Below are 23891 nucleotides of genomic sequence, written 5' to 3'. Positions count from 1 at the left end.
AAGGTGGTGTTGGGTAGGAGTAGGGCTGGATCTCATGAAAATCAAAGGGAGATGGGTAGCGTAAAGGAAAGGGGCCAAAAGGAGGGAGAAAGAGTGGAAAAGGCTAAATTCAGGGGAATGATATTGGACAAATTGTATTGTTATATTGTGTGCAAGCATGAACATTTACCAACAAATCCCACCATGATGCATAATTCACCAATAAAAATATGGAAAATAAATGGAAAAAAAAGTCCATCTTAACCAGGGGCAGTGGCACATACTTGTAATCCCAGTGGCTGGGGAGGCTGAGATAGGAGGATCACAAATTCAAGGCCAGCCTCAGCAATTTAGCAAAGCCTTTAGCAACTTACTGAGACCCTGTCTCAAAATAAAAAATAAAAAGGGCTGGGTATGTGACTCAGTGGTAAATCAACCCTGGGTTAAATCCTCATACTGAAAGAATAAATAGATAAATAAATAAAGTCAGTCTTCTCAAAATGGGAATGCTTGTGTTTTCTGGCTCATGTTTAGCTCACTCCAAAATAGAAACTAACTATGGTAATACCAGATGCGGCACTGTAGTCACTAGATAGCTCTGGGTGCATTTCTGGGAGTATCAAAGGCTTCATTTGACATGATCTATGAGCAGTGAAGGGAAAAGGGTATCACCTTTGTTAATATAGATACAGATATTGCTGATAGATACAGACATATTGCTTATATATATATATATATATGTTATGTGGAGTATATATATATACTCCCCCCGCCCTAATCAGCTCAGGCTACCACAGCAAAGTGCCCTACATCAGGTGACTTGAGGCAGTATGCAAGGCTGAGATCTGGGTGCCAGTGTGATGGGGTTCTGTGATGGCCTCTTCCTGGCTTAGGGACAACTGCCTTCTCACAGGGTACACACAGGGCCTCTCTGTGAGCGAGGAGGGAGAGAGAGGAAGCAAACGCCCTGGGGTCTTTTCAAGAGAACTCTGCTTCCACCATCGAGTCCCCCCCCCCCCCCCGTGACTCCATCTAACCCGGATGATCTCCCAAAGGCCCATCTCCAAAGACTATCTCACCAGGAGTTAGGGCTTCAGTTGGTGAATTTGGGGGGACATAGTTCAGTTCAACACCCAAAACCCAAGCGTTTCAGATCAGACTGTAGACTCCTTTCCAAGCATATGCTATTCGCTTTCTGCAGTCTATCTCTTGTAATTCTGAAAGAGTGACTTCATGATGGAGTTTGATCTTAGTTTATAGATGAGGAAGTTAAGTCTTAGAGACGTTAAAATAACTCCTGTGAGGCAAGGCCTTTAAAGAATAGCAGAACTTACAGTGAAATTGAGTTTTTCTCTGTTCTTGGACATAATAGCGTAAAACCCTCAGCTCTAAAACAAGGCTTCAAATTGTATTAGAGAGTGAGTGAAAAGACTTGCTCTCTGTATGTTACTTCATGGTATTTTGTGGAGAGAGTCATTTTTGGAAGGAATTGCATTTTATTTTACTCTGTATTGGTACATGTGAATATGAATAGCTATATTAATTAACAATACCTGAAGTATCCTAAGATATTAGCAGGAATTAAATATTTAAAGAGTTTTTCTACTCATGTCATGTATATCATAGTTCCCATAACTTATGGAATCTTTGAAAACTTTAAAAGTATATTTGGAACAAGTCCCCTTTTACCATATGGTATATGTAAACATACTGCCATGTGTACTACGTGCATACACGTGCAGGTTGTGTAGATGGTTTTGGATACTATGAAAAGCCCGCTGCTCAGAGCATCCTGTCTGTTTGTAGCACTTATGTTTATTGGTGACTCTGTGTGCACTGTGGGATAACTTAATATGCTTAATTTCTTTTTCACTTCACAATAATCATATAATGTAGACATTGTTTTCCCCAAACTGATGTAAGGACACCTGCTTAGAGAGCTCAGTGACTTGCCCATTGTGGCTCTCACACGGGGCTGAGTTGACTTGGAACTCCAAGTCCCATCTTTAGAGTAGCACTGTTCATGTCTGGAAGATCATTACTATAATTTCTGTTTATCTTTTAAAACTCTCATGTGATCCTCTAATTTTCCTGGATGGAGAACACTTGCATCTGAATATTCTGGCTCTGAATATTTGTTAGGCTTTTGCTTCATTAGGAAAAAGGGGTTCACTAGGCAGAGTTTTTTCATGAGCAGAAAATTGCACCTGCTCTGTAAGCAAAATGAGCAGATCCTCGTGGGCAACCTTCTGTGCACAGAACATGGGTCCCCCTTGCCACATCCTCCCTGCTTCTCTTGGGGAGTCTCCTTTGTTAGCTGGATACTGGGTAAATCTGAGGCTGCTCAGCTAGCCAGGATGTAAATCCAAGCCTGTCCGATCCCAAAACTTTAAGGATTTTCCACTATGCCAAACTGTTTCTTCTAAGTTCACATTTTCTAAATGTTACTACTTAAAACATAAATATGTTTTTAAATTTTAAAGTCAGAATTCTCCAACACCAAATAAAAATCAATATAGAATTGAGTTCATTGAAGCTAAAAAACCACATACTAAGATCATAGCCCAATCACATTGATATATTCTTTGCTATTGTTTTACTTAGGGAGTGGGGATCACTAAGGGACCAAAAGATGTAGCATGTGCTGAGCACAAGTGTGGGAAGAACACCCAGAGTTTCAAAATAGCTCCTCATTTCCATGTACACAGAGGGAAAGCACTCGAGAGGGAAGGCACATGCATTGGGTCTTAAGCAGAGATGGACAGATATGCTCCTATGCAGGAACCTCTGGGTTGTCCTGGACATGCACCTCCAGGCTCCCAGGTCTAAGAAAGACAGCAAGAGCCGTCAAGTGCACGTGCTGTCACTCTGCTTATTCTGCTTTACAATGAGAAGTCTCTATCGACTGCACTAACAGTGCCTTTTACCAAGAAAGATGCTGTCTGTTAGCAAAGAAGCAATGCACCCAGAATCAGTCAACAGAATTGCAGTATTCATCCTCTTCTAATGCAAAGTGTACTGTGACAACTTTGCAGTTTAAATAAAGACAGAGAAGATAAATATAGTGACCTAAGTTTCTGAAATTTCCTTTTACGAATTTCCTGTGGCTGTGGAGAAATTTCACTCCAGCAAACGATGGATACATTTTGAAATTTAAAAGTTGTGGCCAGTTTGCATCCCCAGACCTGTTTCATCACTGGAATAAAAGGCTCTACTGCCTTGCCTCCTCAAAGGTCTGTGGAGGGCATGTGAGAGGTGAGAACCCGGTGACAGATGATGGAGACTCCAAGAGTGATCAGTTCATAACTTAAAGGCAATTTCCAGAAATAACAGTTTCTGTTTGTGCAATTATTAGTCATTTTTTAACCAAAGTGTAAAGATATACAGTTGTGTTTTCCAATCTTGCATTATCTCTAACTCTATCTTAAAATGAAGTTAATAATACTTACTTTATCTACTAGTTCTGATGATTAAATGTATATATAAAATCTGAGACTTATTGTACATACTAAGTACTTAATAAAATTCTAGTTACTAAAAAAGTATAAAAGAGTGAGACAGATGTGCCCATTGTAAAAACAAATTACTTTCTCTTTCCTAAATCAACATATGGGCAACTGTTAAAAAAAAGCCTAAAATCCTACAAGATAAGTTAATTTTTAAATGCAATGTTTTGGGGTATTTTTTTCCTCCAGAGGTACAAAATTGAGCCATACAGAAGTGCTTCACTTAAGCTTATTGAACTGCTACTGCACTAGCACAGAAAACAGAAAATTATCTGTCCTGAGGATAGTGGGAATAAAGGTTGTATATGATCTTGAAACCCTGGGAATTTACTTACATGGAAAACTACTGAAATGAACACATTGACAACCCCATTACACAAAGAAATTCTTTTATAAGAAATGTTGTATCTTAAAAATTTGCTGCAATTTTAATTAGTAAGATACTTATCATGCAAAGACAAAGTTACTATATAAAGTAAGTGTTCTTTTAAAAATGTATTCCCAGGGGATTAATTGAATAGATAAACCTCTTGGTGCCACTAAGGGCATATAAAAAGGAGAGATAATGGGATTCTTTTATTTATTTTCAGATTTTCAGACGATGCTGGCTGGTTTTCAAGAAGGCTTCCAGCAAAGGACCCAGAAGGTTAGAAAAATTTCCAGATGAAAAGGCAGCTTATTTCAGAAACTTTCATAAGGTGAGTCAGAGTCCTGGTAGTCCCTGGGAGAATAGCTACACCCTTGACAACTCGTGAAGATATTTCCTTGATAGATGAAAGCTGCAGAGGCAAAGATTCATGGTCAAGATAAACTGTCCCTGTTCTGATAAAACTCAAAAGTTATGTTTCTTCTTTATTGTAATCATCTGTTGTAAATGCCAGGGGTACCTCTGCAAATGAAAGACTCATTTTTATTGCTACTTTGCAAAATGAGATGACTCATAACTCAACCAGATCATTTTCTAAGGTGCTGAGTAGGCATTTTCCCTCTGTTCAGGTTAATTGAGCATTTGTTACTTTGATTTAAACACTGGGCAATATTTAGGAGATAAAATTTTGAGGCTAGTTTTAGCAGTGCTAATGATATTGTTAATGGACATGGTACTTGGTGTTTAGTCAGCTCCTTAACAAGGAAATGATCATCGAAAGTGCTGAGATGTAGAGATGTGCCATTAATTCAAGGAGTAAAATATCAATTTCCTAAGAATTAAAGAATGTAACATATAACCCCAAGTAATAATTCATATGCTACCTAAAGTTATCTTTGGGGATCACATCAAAACACAGTTCAGTATTTTGCAGCAATATGGAGGATTCCTGATCAGAACTCAGAACTGTAAACAGTATTGCTGGTTGTAGGTGCTCGGGAAAGCTCAGTAAAGATTCTAATCTGTCTTTGGTGCTGAGCTAGAGAAACTTACCGGTTGATGTCATGAATGTGTGGAATTTTATTTTATATGTTATACGTTCTAATTTCTCCTTTTATTAACAGAAGATTATTTATAATAATATACTAACAAATTCTATTACACAAATAGCTAACAGTCACATACATTATATCTGAACCTAATCAGAGAGCTTAGAATTTGAATTTCAGTAACTGTATAAACTATTCTATGTATTAATGGAGATTTACTATCAAAAAAATGCAAGTTCAAGTCCCTATTCACTTACTAGCTCCTGGACATTTGGTTTTCTCACAAGTGGATGGATTTTAGAATTATTATATTACATGTCTCTAAGGGTTATGGAATTCTGATAGCATAAAACAGCTAACAATTCTTCTTCTAACTACAGGAAAAGAGTTTGAGTTCTAAAGTCTTACTGGTATTGTATTATGATTATTATGGTTATGATTTTGGCAATAAGATTAAACCTATGAATAAAGAATTTCCAGGATTTGAAATACAAATGTGTGATATTTATTTTATCATTGCAAGGTTGAGGGACTGAACATGCTTTTTTGTGAAATTCTAGTCAGAGACCCTGCCTGTTGATCAATGAATTACATTAACGTGAGCTCGCTAGTCAATGCACCTGTCCTCCCACCCCCACCCCCACACTCCTCCTTTACCATTTACTGTTTGGGCCCAACCATCTTCTGTCTGAAAACTCAACACACTGTAGAATTCTAACCAATCATCAGGATTGGTAATGTGGTATGTATCTTTGATCCAGGCCAGATCCTCTGCTCCTGGTTGGTGATTTGAGATACGAGAGAGTCAGACATTGCCCTTCTGAAAAAAAAAACTTGAATTCTAGTGCAAAGGACACATCTAATTCACAAAAGTGAGTATACATAGGAAAGTACACACAGTTTTCAAGTACACAAAAAAATCATATACATTCCACATAATTCTAATCAACATTCCATAAGTCTTTTTTTTAGATATTTAAAGCTCATTTTATGTGGAAATCTCTATAATCTAGATTAAACAAAGCAAGTTTAATAAAGAGCGAAGTTGGAACTATTATGCTTAAAAACATCAAGGCTAACTATGAAACTACAGAGATCCTCACAATAAGATATTAGCAATAGGATATGCAAAACAATCAATGAAAGGGAATAGAAGGTCAGGAGTGAACCTGTGCTTTCACGATCAGTTGAATTGAGAGAAAGATACAAAGACAAATCAATGGGGAAAGAAATTTTATTCAACAAATGCTGTTAGAACAACTCACTGTCCTAGGTAAATAAGTAAACATTGATCATACTTTACACCATAGACAAAATAAACTCAAAACAAGATCACTGGTCTAAATAAAATGCAAAAACTCCCAAAAGTAAACATAGGAGAGATTGTTTCCCCTGTGGTATAAGAAAACAATTTCTTAAGACACACACACAAAAAAAAAAGAAAAAGAAAAAGAAAGAAAGAAAAAAAAACTTGCTAAACTGATTTGAACTACATCAAAATTTAAAATATTTTTCTCTTTAAAAGACCCAATTTGTAAATTTAAAAGGCCAGTAATAGAGCAGAATAGAGCAGAAAACATTTTTTAAAGCATTTATCTGATAAAGGACGTGTATCAAGGATATATGAATCTGACAATGCAATAAGAAGAACATAAATAATCCAGTATTAAAAATGGACAAAAATTATGAACATTTTCTAAGTGCTCAGTAAATAAGTGCATGAGACAACACATGACATCATTAGTTGTCTGTAAAATTCAAACCAAAATCCAAAACTACCCATTCATTAGAATGGCCCAAAAGACTGAGAATAATTAGAGTTAGTGAAAATATGGAGCAACTACACTCATATTGGTGGTCAAAACATAATACTGTGCACCAATGTTGTTTAAAATGTTATCCATCTACCCAGCCATGCCACTTTTAGAAATTTACTACTTTTAAAAATTTATCCATTCAAAATGAAAATCATATCCACCTAATGGCAAGTATAGAAATGTTCACTTTGTTTCCAAGAGGCAGGAGTAAAAACAATAAAAACAACCTAAATAAAGCAGGAGGGGGGATTATAGTACATCCATCAACAGATATCCCTGAATGATGGAAAATAAAGTCTTTTGGTATGCAGAATGTGAGACAAATATCAGAATTATGGTGCCAAGTCAAAGAAGTCAGGTCTCTAAAGATGATATTGTAATGATTTCACACTTATCTTCAGTAACAGAAATAAGGTCATTGGTTGCCTAGCTTTGAGAGGGTGACCAGGGTAAAGGTGTGGATGGGGAACAGGCTGCAAATAATGGTGAAAATGTTATTTTTATTATAACAATATTTTTAACGGGTATATACAACTGTTGAAACTCACTCATTTGCTTATTTTAAATGGATGCAATCTTTGTGGGTGAGATATTGTTCAACACAGCAATATGGAAAAGGTCAATCCTGAAAGAATTTTGAAGAAGGTCAGGAATCTCCCCACACTGCCCAGCAGGCACTTTATAAATGCTTGATCTAGATTCTGTACATAGCAGCTGTGTGAACTTGGGTTGGCCATTTAACCTTCAACATACTTCATTGTCCTCTGATAAATTAAGATTATGATAGTATCTATGACAGAAGGCTATTGCAAGGAATAAATGATACCATTGCCCTGTAATGAGGTTAAATATAGCTGGAATGGTTAATAAATGAAATTTTACAGCTCTGCATGTAAGGACTTAAAGAGGTTCTTCATATATAGCAAGTCTTAAGCAGTAATTACTTCAGTCCAGATGTGACAGTGGCTTAGATGAAGTGTTGGTATTGGATCTGGAGATAAAAAGACAATCTTTGGACATGGTGTGTGAAAACTGACAATATTTACTTAAGAATTAGATGGAGTGAAATGTAGTAATCATGGGTGATTCATGGGTTTGAACTTGAGCAAGAGCATCAATGATTATGTGATTCATGACATGAGGAAGTCTAGAAGTGCTAAATCTGGGTAAAAATCACAAGCTTTAACTTTGTATGTGTTATACATGAAATGTCTGTTAGGCTAAAATGTCTAGGAATCAATTTGGTAATTGAAAGTGGTCAGGAGTAGAAAAAATACCAGTGCTACAGTTCATTTGGTTGTCCTGGGCATATTGGTAGCACTATATGCTACAGGACTGGATGAAATGTCCTTGGAAGAGTTGGAAGACAGAAGAATAAACAAATAAGTAGCACTACAATATTTGGAAGATCAGAAAAGGCAAAGGAGCCTGGGCAGAAGTTTGAAAAAAGACTCTAAGTGGAAAGAAGAACACTCAGAGTAGACCATTGGAACCCATGAAAACAATGACCAGATGACCATCTGTGTCTAACATCATGGAGGGATTGGGAAGACAACAGAAAGGAGATGGTTAGACGTAAAGCATAGAAGTGTCTGGTGACTCTGACACAACTATTTCATTGAAATATCAGGACTAAGTTTACATGGAGTGACCTACGGCAGAATGAGAGGCGAAAAAGATACCAGCCCTTAGGTAGCTTTCTCAAGAAGTCTTGTGCCAAGACCCGAAGCAGATATGTCTTTAAAATGTGACCATATGGCAGCACACCTGTAGAAAGCACAGCGGGAATGGTCTAGCTGACTGAAAACCAGGAGGAGGAAGCTCCTGCGTCTTGTCATAGTGCCTTGTCTTTGGAAGAATTAAAGGTGCTTCATGCATTTTAACAAAAAGAAAAGGATAGAATCTGAGTGTGGAGACAAGTAGGATGTACAAAAATTAATGTTAGAAAACTGCAACTGTGCTGGGGTTGTGGCTCAGCAGTAGAACACTTGCCTAGCCCGTGGGAGGCACTGGATTCCATCCTCAGCACCACATAAAAATAAAGATATTGTGTTCACCTACAACTTAAAAAAAAAAAAAAAAACCTGTCACACTTCAAAACCATCCATGTCCCCTCCCCCATTACCTGAGAATCAAGGTACAAAACAGTAACAGAACTCAATGAGAATAAGAATATTTAAGGGAATAATCTGTTAATAAGTAGCTAAATAAATTTCATCAACTGTAATGTGCAGCTGTGGAAAGCATTTTAATAACAAAACTCAGTAGATGTGACAGCTAAAATTTACCTTTGTCGTGGCAACACTGAGAAGATTAAAGTTTTTATTACTATGACTTTATAGCTTTGGCAAGGCTAATTCACTTCCTTAGTGACTTAGGTTTCCTTTCAATAATTTTATGTCATTTTTTTTCTGAGATTGACTGTGAACTGAATTGGTAAATTTAAACCAATCTTTATAGGGAAGATTAGTTAGAGCATGGTTCCTCAGTGGTCAGAAATCTTGAGGTTGATTTTCAACAGGGTGTGCTTAGGTCCCCTTCTCATACTTGAACTGTATTTTAGCACACATTGCCTGGTACTTCCACCAGCTGACTGGTTCTCATACCTGAGCCTTCTATAGCCACATCTCTGGGCTCCTTCTTCATGACCCAGCCCAATGATGCTGGTTCCTGGATCCTCTTTCCCTTGGCAGGTGCACTACTTCAAATTCTCTTTTGTCATTCCTTTATTTTTCTTTAATGCCATTCTTTATTACTCAAATGCAGTCTGTTCCTCAAGGCATCAAAATGGTATTTCCATGAAGCAATATTCAAATTGGAGTGAAACCTTCAATGTGAGTATTTTCTTTTCCTGGGTGAGATAAGTGACCTGCAGGCGTACCTATCCCTAGGAGTAATCAATGTTGTCGTTGCCCAGGGAGCTGCCCTCTTTATTATGAAACTGTTATTAATCCCAAGTCGTAAATAATGAGCACAGCATGATTAAGAGGGTTACATAACTTTTTGTGAGACTACTAATACAATGCAACCATTAGCATGATATATATTCTTATGAGATTGCTGGGTCTGGTGACAAGACAAATACTGAGGCTCTTGTTTGCACAACAGGGACAGCAAATGTCATTGTCCACAGGATTGTGGAGAGCAGAAAATAAGATACTGCATTTGAAGGATTTAGGAGTGTGTAGCGTAGTTCATAAATGCTAACAGTTATTGTCATTGTTGTTTTAAGCTTTTACAATCTGATGAAATAAAGGGTTTATAAATAGCTGACTATAATAAATGCAATGAATAATAAAAACTATGAGGGAATAGTTAATTCTATCTCTGGAAATTAGGGCTTTACAAAGGATGTGCAGTTAGGAGCTTCTTTAAAGATTACTCTGCTTCATTAAAGATTATTCTGTTTTAAGCAAAATACACAGGGGAATGCATTGTGCATAAAAAGAAAGAGGAAAAACTGTAAGAACAAGTTACACTATGGGGTGATTTGGAAAGCACTTGGGTAATGGAGTGTTGGCAAACTCTGCAAGGAGAGGTTGTCAGGAAGATGAGCCGACCCAGGTGGATGTAGCAACCAGGCAAAGGATACGAGAACCTGTAAGAACTGGGTTTTTATCCTTTAAGCAGTAGAGATGTCATGAAAAAATTAAAATCCCTTGTCAAATAATCCAATTAGTTCAGTTTATTAGTGTTTAAGTATTTTAAATGAGTAATTAGTCAGTAACTTTGATTTTCCCTAAAATCTGCCCTAATGTATGATAGCAATAAATTAAAATGATCAATCAAATAAATAAAATGTTTCTAACCTAAGTGAGGAATTTCTGAAAAATAAGCTAAGGATACAGTTTTTTTTAATCAACTTTATATTTGTATTATGCCCTGTCTAAAACATACATATTATAAACTTACGAGTATTGATGGTCTCACTTAGACATTTGATATGTTTACTGTGAGCAACATCCTGCTCCATAAATCAATTTTATATGAAACGGTTATAAAATGGTATATACTTTTTTAAACTTCTTGGTAGAAAGAAATTTGAAATTCAAATCACTAGCTACTGAAGGAAGTTATTAAAATGCATTAGGGTTGAAAATGTAGCTGTATATAATTGTCACAACAGATATTCAAAACAAATTTATCCTAGATGAAAACCGAACTGGAGTAATTTACATAAGATCAGCTAATAAATTTTCCTTAATTTTCTAAGCAGATGAAAAGGAAACAGTTTATAGAAAACTTAATGAAATAAATATGAGCACTGCCTATAGGGAGGAAAAGATGAATAAAATCCCTGAAAAGGATGAATGAAGACAGAATGATGTGCAGCTTCAGGGGCCACGCCAGGAGAGTGAAGCTCCAATCGGGACCAGTCTCACGTGGAAATCCTCTGTAACCTGACACCAACGCCTCCTTTGATTCTGTCTGCTTCGCTCCTCTTTGGTGCTAGCAGTACCCATCTTCATTTAAGACAAACATCCGAGAGAGCCCAGGAAATAAATGATGAGGGTGTCCTCGTGAAAAGCGGCCACCTTTGCAACATACCTTTAAAAGCCAAACGTCCCTAGTGTGTGCAGACACAATGTCTGTGCAGAATGTTCTGTCGAACACTCTCATTGAGCCTCTGAATAATGGCTCAATGCTTCGTGGGTGCACCCTTGATATGATGGGAAGCATGTTCCAAAGTTGGTGTCTCTTGAAATACCTGCTGGAAGTTCCTGCAGTGCAGTCCTGGGAATGACTGATATTTATTTGGATGAAAGCATCTTATCCATTTGTTCATTTCGCCATCTGAAGAAGTTCCATTTTCTTGAACATAAACACCTTCTAGCCAACGCATGAACTCTGGGATGGTCTTCCTTAGTCCACGACCCTTTATTGTTTATTTTATCCTGTCACTTGTCTGACTCCCATTATCCCATGCTAGTTGCTCAGGAAACACACACACACACACACACACACACACACACACACACACAAAATGAAACAGGAAAAGCTGCTTTTATGTAGGATGAAAAAAGGAAGGAAGTGCCCACGGCGCACTGTGCCTTCTGCATAAAGTGTCTCTAAAGTTAGCCACCAGCAGGGGAAGCCAGGAGTCAAGCCCTCAGGGTGGAGGGCGTCAGCAAAGGGTGACCTCAAGGCAACAGTGAACGTTCAGAGGTAAACTTGATCTGTTTAATATCAGAATTGAGGCCAGATAAAACTTTCCCAAATCCAATGTATCTCCAAGAAGGAACAGTCCATGTGGATTAAGGATGCCTTGGAAAATAGACCATCCAGTAAGCAGGTTAAAAAAAAAACTATGACTTTACAGAAGATGAGAATCAGACTCTTATAAAATACCTGTATGATTGCTAGGAGCTGGGTTTAGCCCATGTAAATAAATATTGTCTTTTATGAGAAAAAATACTATATTTATTACACTTTTTAACATTATTTACTTTCATGTCATTTTCAAGACAACTATTTACAATGGTACTATATTTTAAAATTGGTATAATTTAAACAATATATTTTCCTGTCTCTAAATAATAATTGTACACCAAGAGAATAATTGCATGTAAAATATAAGACAATATGTTTATAATAGTCACTTCTGCTTCAGATTTTGCAGTTTTTAAAACAGGGAAATATTTCATACCGACTTCTGATAAATTTTGAGACAAATTTGGAGGATGAAGTAAAATAATTTTCAAAAGTTATTTTATGTGGTAAGTCAGACAATATGAAAGAATATTCAGTACCACAACTCTGTTTTGACATTATTTCCATCATTTCTGGAGCATTTTAACATTCATTTCACAGATTTAGATGCACTGCCTTGAATTAATTTCAGAATATCCTCAGTACATTTTTGGTTTTTAAAAATATTTTTGATCCATCTATAAACTCTGGAATAGCTGACGGATGTAACAGAGAAACACTTATAGCATCATGTTCCTGAGAATAAACTTTTTTTCCCCCATTAGCCGAAAGTTATATATTATAGCCCAGGTAATGAACACCTGTTCATGTGTAGCCTATAATTTGAAAATGCTGCACTGAGAACTTATTCGTAAATAATACTTTGTACTTCACTATAAATATCTATCTTTCATCTTTACTTTATAAATAATACTGATGCCTCATATTTATTTCAAATTGATATGGTATTTTAAAGCTTTCTAAATCTAATAGTCTTATTTTAAAATAAACAATAGGAACGTTTTAATTGGCATTGAACAATTGTATCTTGTAGACCAGGCACCACCACTGAACGACTGTATTGATTAGAAAGTAGGTCATTGATTTAGGGAACTGCAGCCTTTGAAGCTCAATGCAATCACTTCTTTTAATGGTAAATGCTCCTTTTTTTATACTTGGAAATATTATCAGACATAATTTGACCTCTAGAGGAAATAGAGAAATCCCTGCCATAAAACACTGAGGGAAGCAAGGCATTTGGCTTGCCTTGGTTGGTTATTTATTTATTTATTGAGACAGGCAGATATGCGCACACAAACTCACAGAGATATTTGCAATTATTTGCATAAAAATAAACTATTTTCCCAAGTTCTCCTTTTTAATTTCTTTGAATGAGGTTAATCATATTTAGATACCAAGTACACTACAAGATTAAAATTCAATCTGATTTTTAAAAGATTGGAATCCTCCTTTAATCTTATGGCTTCAGAAAGGTTCAGAGAGATTGTCCTCCTACACAATTTCTAGTCTCTGAGCTGAGTCAGCCAACTCTCTGATGTGGGCCAAAAAGTGACCTTTCCCCTGTCTTATCCCAGTTCCATCTTGCAAGTAAACTGACCTGATCAGACCCATCACTCTCCCCAAGATTCACATATTTTATGCAGTTCAAATGCTGAGGATCTCTGGGGCACAGGTCTGGTTTTCCACTGCTGAGTAACCAATTGCAACAAAGGCACTGGGTTAAACAGTACCCACTTGTGAACTCGAAGTTCTGTGAGTCCAAAGCCTGGCCCAGCATGTCTCTGGGTTTCACAGGCTGAAGTCAGGGAAGCAGGTGGACTAACTTATCATCTGGCCCTAAAGAAGACTCTTCAAAGCCCCTTCTGTTGCTGGTGGGGACTGAGTCCCTTTTTGGTGCAGGACTGAGTCCCCTTTTCTTGATGACTATCCACCAGGGTCTGCCTTGACCCTTGACATGTGGTTCTTTGTCCTAATTGAGTTCTCTGTTATTTGAACCTTTATGAATTTCAAAGCAAAAATGTGCATGATCTTGAAGATGGTGTCTTGAGTCTGTAAATGTGGAGCTGGACATTAGCTAGATGTTATTCCCAGTTTACTCCTACATCACAGCTGGAGTTGGTCTCATAAATTTATGAAATTAACCACAGTCTCAGCTTCGGGGTAACCTTTAGTATTGATATTATTAATGACCACACCAGCACTCATGGCCACTCCATATTCCTCACCACAGAAATACGACAGCGCCCTTAGTTATGTGAAGAGGTATCTTGTGCCGCACTACCGGCGGCTGGGCTGAAGACTGACTCAGAGCACCTGCAGATTGCGGTGAGCATGTGCCTGTCAACAGGTTGACCTGCTGGAATTTCAGTTAGCTTTTCTTTAGAGGTGAACCTCCCTCCCTCTCTCCCTCCTACGCTCCCTCCCTTCCTGCTTTCTCTCTTTCCCTGGTGCTACACAGCTCACCTGCGAAGGTTGCAATGATCACGGTACTCACCCGGTGGGTGCTGCCATCACTGGTTTCCATAATTCCTGAAAGTGTGGGGTTGTCTGTAACCTGTTTTATTCCCACTCCCTGATCCACTCATCCTCCTCAACTGTGGCCACCATCACAGTGAGTTTGGCTGCAGTCTTTCTATTTGTGTGATTCGTGTAAACACGTACTGTTGATTCCTTGTACATTCACTGCATTGTTGATCCAAAGGAATACCACCGTGTAATAGTCCTCATCTGTGTCTTATTCTCATTCACACCGTGTGAAGGCTGAGACCTGTTTGCATTTCTGTGTTCTTTTTGTCATTGGCTTCCAAAGGCTGCATGAATCCCCATAGTTTGCATCTACTCTACTTTTATGTTTTCATAGTGAAAGGAACTAGATTGGTAGCAACTTCCCATTACCTCAAATAATTCTGTAATTAAAATTTTTTTTCCTATGTCCTTATGACCCAGTGTGAGGAAATTTTATTTATTTATTTATTTATTTATTTATTTATTGTAGATGGACACAATATCTTTTACTTTTTTTTTTTTTAATGTGGTGCTGAGGATGGAACCCAGTGCCTCAGACATGTGAGGCAAGAACTCAACCACTGAGCTAAGACCTCAGTCCTGTGAGGAACTTTTGAGGTTACCTAAAAGAAGTGAGAGCAGAACATTGTACTAAAGACATGTGTCTCCTTAATTTAAGTGTGTGATAGATGGCTGACCAGAATGGCAGCTCCACACCTCCTCTGATGCCCGAGGGCCCCTGTATACCCACATGCTTCTCAGTGCACTCCATCACTTAGTAGTCTTCTGAAATATATGGATGTAAAGTTATTCTGTTCTCAGTTATAGGACTGTCTTTCTATACAGGTTTGCTTTTGGCTACGTTTGTGCAGGAATTACCTGATAATGCTGCTTGTCCGTTTTCTTACTGCAATTCCTGCATTTCCTCTTGCAGTTTTGTAAGCTTTACGTGTCTATTTGGAGCATTAGACTTACTTCTGTCTTACACTTTGTGTTTTTCACTTCTGTCACCTGCCTGTCAACTCCACATTGGAGTCCTGCAGTAAACAGAAATCTGCAAATCACAAGCACCCAAATTTGTCCTGGGTCACGCTCTGATCATTTCCTTTAAGAAGTACTTACCCACCGCATATACCAGAAATATATCCTCCCACAATCACTCAGTTAGCATTATAGTTTTCCTTTAATATTTTTGTTTTCCATCTATGTAGTATCTAGATTTGTATGTTGATTTAAGAATTTTCTTTTTAATATATAGAGAACCAGTTTTCACAAGTCTTCTTAAGCCTTCTCTTCATCATTATGGTGACATGTATTTAATACATAGACAGAGAATGTTCACCTTTGAATTATCTATTATGTAAACTGGTTGCTCTTGAACCACGAACACGCCATTTGGCTTACTTCACCAGGGTACCATACTGTGCATATAACATTTAGTAAGGCAAGAGCCCGAAACATTTGGTTGATTCTCCTTTTATAGAATTATTTAGCAACTTATCGAAGAACCTTTTATTCTGCTTCTTTTAAGGTTAAAATACTCCTCAAGGAAATCCTTAGGCATCTCAAAATTTCCCTTGTTATTATGAAGGCATTTATATTTTATTTTCTCACTAAGAATTGCTGGCATGGAGAAGTTACTTTTCAAACTGTGTATCTGATAATATTGCTAGGTGTTTTTGTTGTTTCTAACAGTTTTTCTAGTGACTGTTTCTATGTCAGTGATCGTAATATCTGAAAACACAGATGATGGCACCTTCTTCCTTTCCTGGTCTTTGTTCCCAGGACCTGTGTTTTGTGGAGACTCTGATAGCATCCCAGCCAAGGCTCCAGTAGTAAATGGATGGTGTCTGCTGCTTCTGTGGGAACTAGAATAAATTTTGGTATATACCCTGTTAACTAAAGGAAATTATTTTCTATTCTTGATATAGAAATAGTTGTCTCATACAGGGTGTTGAACGTTATCAACAATATGATTATTTCAGTCTTCTAAAGAAATTAAGTGATATTTGTCCCTTAACCTATCCATTTTGAGAAACATATCCATAGATTTTAACTAAACTTTTACTCCTGGGACTACCTATTATTATTCACTGTCACTGTAAATTTTGTTAAACTCTATTATGAAATCCCCCATAAATGAGCTTTTGGTTGATGAGCACACTGTCTTATTGAAGTTTTCAAGTATTCTTTTTTTTTTCTGTTGACAATTTTGAGGTTTTATATTTTCCTAGATACATCTCTTTTTTTTTGCCTGCACTATAAAAATTTTAGCATTCAGTTATTTATAATTTTTCTATTCATATTTATATCTTGTCCATTTTCCTCTTTGTACCCTTGATTCACTTTTCCTTTGTCTCACTTAGCTTGCCAGAGGTCTCTTTTATTCACTCTTTCACAGGGAGCTCTTGGTTTTTTTAAATTTCATGCTAGTTTCTTCATTTCATTGATTTCTGACTTCATTAGTTTGTCTTTACAGAAATGCTCCATGGTGTTTTATTTCTGTGTCTGAATGCCAGGGTTCTTTGCCCTCATCCTTTTTTTTCTTCTTATTGTTCCTGAAAAGTATTTTTAAATATTTATTTTTTAATTTAGGTGGACATGATATCTTTATTTTATTTTTATGTGGTGCTGTGTATTGAACCCAGTGTCTCACACATGCAAGGCAAGCACTCTTCCTCTGAGCCACAATCTCAGCCCCCACGAAAAATATTTTAAGGCTACATATTTCTTTATACAAAATTTTATCAGTGTCTCTCAAATTTTAACATGTTTTGCTTTTATTTTTATTAAAATCCAAATATTTTGCCACTTAACTTGAAATTTCCTTTTTAAATCATATGTTATAACTGATATTAAGAAATATGTTATTTACTCTTATATGTATGGGACATTTAATTGTATACATTATAAATTTTAATTATATTGTGTTAATGCCATAGAATGTAATTTTTATAATTTTATTCTTTTGAGTTTACTTAGGTTTTTTTAATCAAGTGTATTTTCATAAATACTCCAAATATGTTAGAAAAATTTCTATTGTGATTACTGTTGATAGCAGATATATGTCTAAAAAAATAAAATAATATAAAATAGCTTGACCCTATTATATTTTGAAAAACCTCCATTTCTTTCTTATGAGAGGGATAAATTTATTACTTAACTTTCCTGTGAACTGTCAAAGACTTTTGTCACTGCAATCACATTATAATTTGTCCTTTGGTTTTTCCATTTGCTACAAAATTTACCAGACAAAAGTCAATAAGCTTCCAAAACCACTTGGGTTGGGGATTAGGGACACATTGCACTACTTTTAGCATCTATGTTATCTTGATTAAGAATCAAGTTTGATTGTTGTCTATGCAGCCAAGATGTGAGCCTGGGCACCAGTCGAAGGTGGACACAATGTCTTAACCTGTAAGCATCTTCTCTGGATTTTTCTATTCTTTTTTTCCATTTGGAATTCAGCTTCTGACACCTTTAAAGTTCATGTGTGTCAGCAAAGTTTGTATTTAACTATAGTCCTGTGTCTTTTTGAACAGCTGAAGAATCATTTTTACCGCAAGAACCTTGAGAGTTGGCAGTTTTGCTTCACACCACCAGTTTTTGATCTTATTTCTATAACACTTCTGTCTGCTATTTAATGGTAGATCAGCAATCCTTCATGATAGTTCTTCCCAAATGTCAAAAAGTCTGCAGTCAACACTGAGCTTCTCAACAGGTACCCATTCCTGTGTTTCGATTCCAGAAATGCCAACAAGAAACAGAGTTACAAAAATTATAACCAGTGTGATGACTTGCAAAAATATTGACTAAGAATTTTCTTGAGAGTCATTGTGAAAATCATCAAGTCTATGATGATAGACCGTGGAAGAGAGATTCCCTCCTCCCCTCCCTTCCATCCTTCCTTGACTTGATCCCTTTCCTTTTGCTTTTCTTCTTGTTTTCACAATGACATACTTGACCTCTTTGTAGAGGGTGTACCTGGAGGCTCCTCGATCCCCCTACAGGAGATGGTGGTGCCCCTGAGGGTCTTCTCCAGTGCTCTTTGGCCTGGCATTGCAGGATGATGGCAAGTCCTCTAGAGTGGAACTTTTTTGCTCCTATTAAAGTGTCAAAAGCAACCAAGAAAAGCTTTTTGTGGTGATAACAAGGCAAAGAAGAAAATGAGGATGAGATCATGGAGCACCACTGAGACCTTCTCCTCCCAGCTTTGGATGGACTCTCCCAAAGGGGGATTTCCTCCCCCCAGTGCCTAGCTCCCTGGTTGAGAGAGCTCCCCAGCTCAGCCCCAGCTCAGCCTGGCTGGTGACCCCCTCAAATGTTAGTAGATTTATTTTCCAAAGAGAGACCTCTGTGTTGTCACCTTATGCCTGCTTTCCCCTGGGAACTCCAGTTGTGACAGAGCTCATTAATAGGGAGGTGTTGCCTGTGGGACCCTCACCTTCTGTGTGGCTGTCAATCAATCATCTTCCCAGGCTCTGGATAACCACCTGGGAGAGCAGTGTGGACTTTTCATTAATCAAAATTAAAGTAGAAATATATGTAATGCCCTCAGGTGACACAAAATAGAGACATACTCCTGAATTTTCAATAAATTATAAGGTAAATAGGGCTATATACAAAATTTTCCTGTTGCCTTTCATTTTGCTTTAAGAATAGAAACTTTATAACATAAATTGTGCTATTTATCTTCAGGTAATGTGGTGTAACTCTATTAGTTTCCTAGGACTGGCCTAACAAATTGTCACGAACTTGGTAGCTTAACACCAAGTAAATTTATTCTCTCACGGTTCTGGAGACCAGAAGTCATGAGTCACAGTGTGGGCAGGAGTCACTCCCTCCAGAGCCTCAGGGGAGGACGGGTGCTGCCTGCCCAGCAGCGGGGGCTCAGGGGCTCCTTGGTTTGTGGCAGCATCACTTCTGATTTTGCCTTGATCATCTGGGCTCTGTCTCCACTGAGACTTATCTCCAATCTCCCTCGTTCTCTTATAAAGACATTAGCCACTGGGTTTAGGACCCACACTAAATTCAGGGTAGTCTCCTCTCAAGATTCAGGACTTAATTGTGAAAATCCCTTTCCCAAATAAAGGCACAGTCATTGGTTCTGAGACTTGGGACTTGGACATATCTTTTTGAGGGCCACTGTTTAACCACAATAATAATTAAGAGACCTAATTTTGTACTACACTGGGTAAAGTCCTAGTAGCTGAATAGTTTTCTATTAATATCTGTGTAGTAAAGCTGTAGCTCTCAAAGTGAGAACAGTAGCATAGCCAGAGAAGCATCTTACACATGCTAAGTTTAAACCTATCCAGAGATCCCCTTAGTGCACAATTTCCTATATACTAATTTTATGCATTTCTCAGTCCTGAATATATATTATCTTTCTGTCTTATAATGAGAAATTTCAAAATAATGTAGGAGAAATAATGCACTGAGGTTATCCCAGACTTCCTTCCACCACCCCTATAACCTGAGTCATTTTTGTAGTTGATTTTCCTTCCTCTAGTCATTTCTTATTAAGCTATTATTTGCTGTTGATACAACACATGACATTCAGGGCAAAGGCTCTTGGACAAATGGACAGTGCACTTGTTTGAGAAGTAGAGAACATGGTCCTTCTTCTGACCATGACTTTGTGTCACAGTCCCTCAAATTGGGACAGCCCATTTTACTATCTGTAAAACAAGGGAAGGTCAGCTCTCAGTTTGCTCTATCAATTAGAATCTTTTGGCTGCAAGTGAAAGTGGACTATCATGATTTATAGTATGTTCAGGGAGGCAGCTGGTCTCAGGCTTATTTGATCCAGTCACTCTTGTCAACAATTAAAATCGAGGACTTCTTGTTTATGTGTGTGGTCCCTACTCTGCCGTCTTTGGAACTGCCTGGGCTTCTCAGCCTAGGAGCAGGCCAGCTGGAGCATTTCTGACTTATGACATTCTGACAGGACAGCTCCACCATGGGAAGACACTTGTCAAGAGCCACTAGTCCTTTCACCAGAACACTTCTATTAATTAGTGAATAGTGAGTTCCACCCAGATGGAGTCTGAGAGATTCCCACAAGGGATGATGGAGGGGTGGATATATGAACAATATCAGGTCCTGCTAACAATGTGGAGCTGGAACCTGAGTAGCCAGCCAACAGCGACCATTACAGGTGTCCCTCAGCATCTGTGGAGGACTGGCTCTGCTGAAGGTAACAAACTGTGCAGATGCTGAAGGCTCTGCTGTAAAACAGCATGACATTGTGAACCTGAGCACATCCTGTACAGGACTTTACCTAATACAACAGAAATGCTATGTAATCGTGGTTGTGCTGTATGATTTGGGAAACGATGGCAAACAAAGAAGTCCTTGTGTGTTCAGTACTCACTAATTATATTTTTTACACAGTTTTCATCTGTGGTTGCTTGAATTCTGAGGTTCAAAACTTGTGAGTAGCTAACTCCAATTCTAATATAACTGTACCAATAATTATTCATTTCTAGATGATACGTTTCATTCTGTGGCTTAACATGGGAGAGCCTTTATATCTGTCAAAGATATGGAAGACTAAGCTTGTAATTATTGATAATGAACACATTGAGATAGTCAAACAGTGACCCACGGGAAGACTGTGTCAGAGGACATGAGCTCTGTCACAGGTTGCTTTAAGAATAAATTATATTGATTTTTCAACAGCACATGTTCATTTTTATCAGCAACAAGGGAAAATATAACAAGGCTGCTACTGGAAAACCAATGTAATTTTAACTGAAAGGAAGCAATAATAAAATTTTTATGCAAATTTTAACATCAGCTATTGAAGCATACGCTGTAGTAGATAACACAAATATTTAAATTATTCTTATGAAAGCTTAGCAATCAAGAATAAAGAGACATGTGTGTATTAAGTGTGATAATAATTATAATAATAAAAAATCAGTAAAATTATCATCTTTTCTTACTGAAAAATCAATATTCTCTACACTATTAAAGTTTTATTAAACTTGCTCCTGAAATGTGCCATTTTATCCTAAAAAAAACCCTTTCTTAATTAAAACAACCATACAATATTAGTAAAATACCAGAATTAATAAGAATTATTACTAAGATTAATGAGAAAGAGGAGTACAATTTGTGCTGTGATTCTTTTAAATCTCTTGAAAATAATCTAAAAGTTCATTTCTTTTCACTTTTCAAAAGATAATTAGGTTTTAAAAAGAAATTGAGCACTTAAATAGGTGGTAATTTGGTCTCAACTGTCATGAAGTAAATTGTTTAGAGATACTCTAAAACTAATAATAATTTCAATAATGATGCCATCTCACCTATTTATGAGTGTAGTAAATAGTGTAAATATAATTTTGCTATAGTAAGATCTACATTAAGTAGTAACATTTAGTTTAATTGGTACTTAGGCTAAGGGGAAAATGCAGAACATCAATGGCATGATTTTTAAACTGTAAAATGGATCTCAATTTATTTATGCTAAATCTTGCTAAGTGTTCAGATAAGAGCACTCTGGAAAGCTTGAGCCCAGTTGCCATTTGCCTCAGCCCATGTGATTTCCCCCCAGTTAACTAGCAGTAATGGCAGAACAAGAGACTCAATCATTTTGAACTATAAGAAAAACAGTTTCTCCCTCTGATGTGCTCTATTTATTTATAACTCCCAAATATCTAAGTACACCCTCTCTCTCAGAGCACACAACCCAGATAACAAATCAGTCTTTTCTTCCACATGTTTTGAAAGCAATAATCAGTTTACAAATGCCTAGTGCTTTTCACCTTGAAAAGCATATGGTCAGAATCCAAATAAATGAAGAAATAAGTAAATCCTGCCTTAAAAGAATAACTATCTGGACATACTGAGCCTAATACAAGAACCCAGATAGATTCTGTATTCAGCCAAGAGGACATCTGAGCTCAGATCAAATTGCCAAGGTCATGAGAAAGAGCCCAAACAAGAACAAGTCACTAATGTCACAGGGCTCGCTCAGGAGCACTTGTCCATCTGAGTGAGTTTGACAGGAAGATGGAGGCACAGGCTGTCCCAAACAGATTATTGCACAGAAGCTCCATAATCACTAAGTGGTGAGCTTTTGATTCAGTAACACTGGGAGATTCTGCCTGTGGTTGGACGTTGTCTTGCATTAAGGGCTGACGTGGAAGCAGATGAGCTCCGATGTACAGGCAGGAACTGGACCATTGGAAGTCCTCCAGTTCTTGCTGAAGAGCGAGACCTTCAGTTCTGAGGCCTGAGTGCATGGCCGTGAGTCTTCGAGGGGAATGGCTGTGTGTCGGTGAGGAAGACAGCTGGGAGCAGTGTGACAAGGTCCTGGGGAGTGGGGCCGGTGTGGGCATGAGGACAGGGAGCGAGGGCTGGAGTGAGTCATGAGGTTGTGGAGAGGAAGGTATGGGAGCAGAACTGACAAGGCTGTGACAGAAAGAGAGCCCTGGGCCCAGGAGAGCACTGTGCAGAGCCCTGGAGCTCAGCGTGGCCCTGAAGAACCGCCCTGCCAAGGCAGGCTTGCTCTTGCTCTCCCTGTCTAGCTGCAAAAGCAGTAGTACACGGAACTGGTCAAGGCAGCAGTGCTGAGTGGCAATAGCAGTCATTGAATTTTTGACAGTCAGGCAGCTGCATACAGAAGTAAAAACAAACAAAAACTTTACTTAATAAAAATATTAATTTTATTCTACCTGGACCACAGTGTGGCTTTTAAATATTGTATTTACCAAAATAGCAAGAACTCAAGAGCACGGGACTGCAGTCATCTCAGGAAGGAGCAAGGTGTGGCCATGGGGGTCCAGCACAATAGCTGCTTCTTCAAAAGAGAAACAGAACTTCCATTGATTGAAAAAGTCACTGACTGACAGCAAACTATGCCACTCATCCTTCAGACTTTTGTGGGATATTTTCTCAAACTAAACTAAGCAGAGCATTAAAAAGGAGGGAGGAGGGGAGGGCGTGGGGAAGTTCTGGGGAGTGTAATTTCCAAATTACGCCATGTCCATGTGCAATACTGGATACAATTTTGAAGGATTCCGCTCAGGTGTGCAGTTATAATGCACTAATTAAAATAACCATAGAGGGGGGATCATAGAGTGAACCCAGTGAGACCGGGTGGGGAGGGAGGGGGAAGGTGCTGGGAAGGAGACTGAGCAAATTGTAAAGTGCATGTGACGATGGCTTCATGGGGGCCACTGTCCTGTTAATTTAATGCATCCATGAAAAAAAGAACTGAGCAAGCCCATATCAAGAAAACAATCCACCATGTTCATTGAAAAATATAAAAATTCAGTTTTCAGGTGAAAATTATAATTTGAGAAACTTGCATCTATATTCTTGAGTTTGACAACTTTTCAAAACGTAGAGGAGATTTATTAAATTGAAGAGGTGACAGCATCACACTGTTGATCGACAACTAAAACCCGCATGATTCTGGAAACCAGAGAAGCAGCATCGGCCTGGA

The 23891-nt window shown here is 37.8% G+C and overlaps 1 pseudogene; it reads left to right on the top strand.

Moving 5' to 3' along the window:
* Positions 1-2736: 2736 nt before the first annotated feature.
* Positions 2737-23891, top strand: part of LOC143386121 (docking protein 6-like) — a 103805-nt pseudogene continuing 82650 nt past the window's right edge.

The sequence above is a fragment of the Callospermophilus lateralis genome, unplaced genomic scaffold, assembly GCF_048772815.1.
Source record: "Callospermophilus lateralis isolate mCalLat2 unplaced genomic scaffold, mCalLat2.hap1 Scaffold_741, whole genome shotgun sequence".
In the NCBI taxonomy this organism is placed as follows: domain Eukaryota; kingdom Metazoa; phylum Chordata; class Mammalia; order Rodentia; family Sciuridae; genus Callospermophilus; species Callospermophilus lateralis.
The sequence above is the reverse complement of the archived record's forward strand: the minus strand, read 5'-3'. Positions and strand labels throughout refer to the sequence as shown.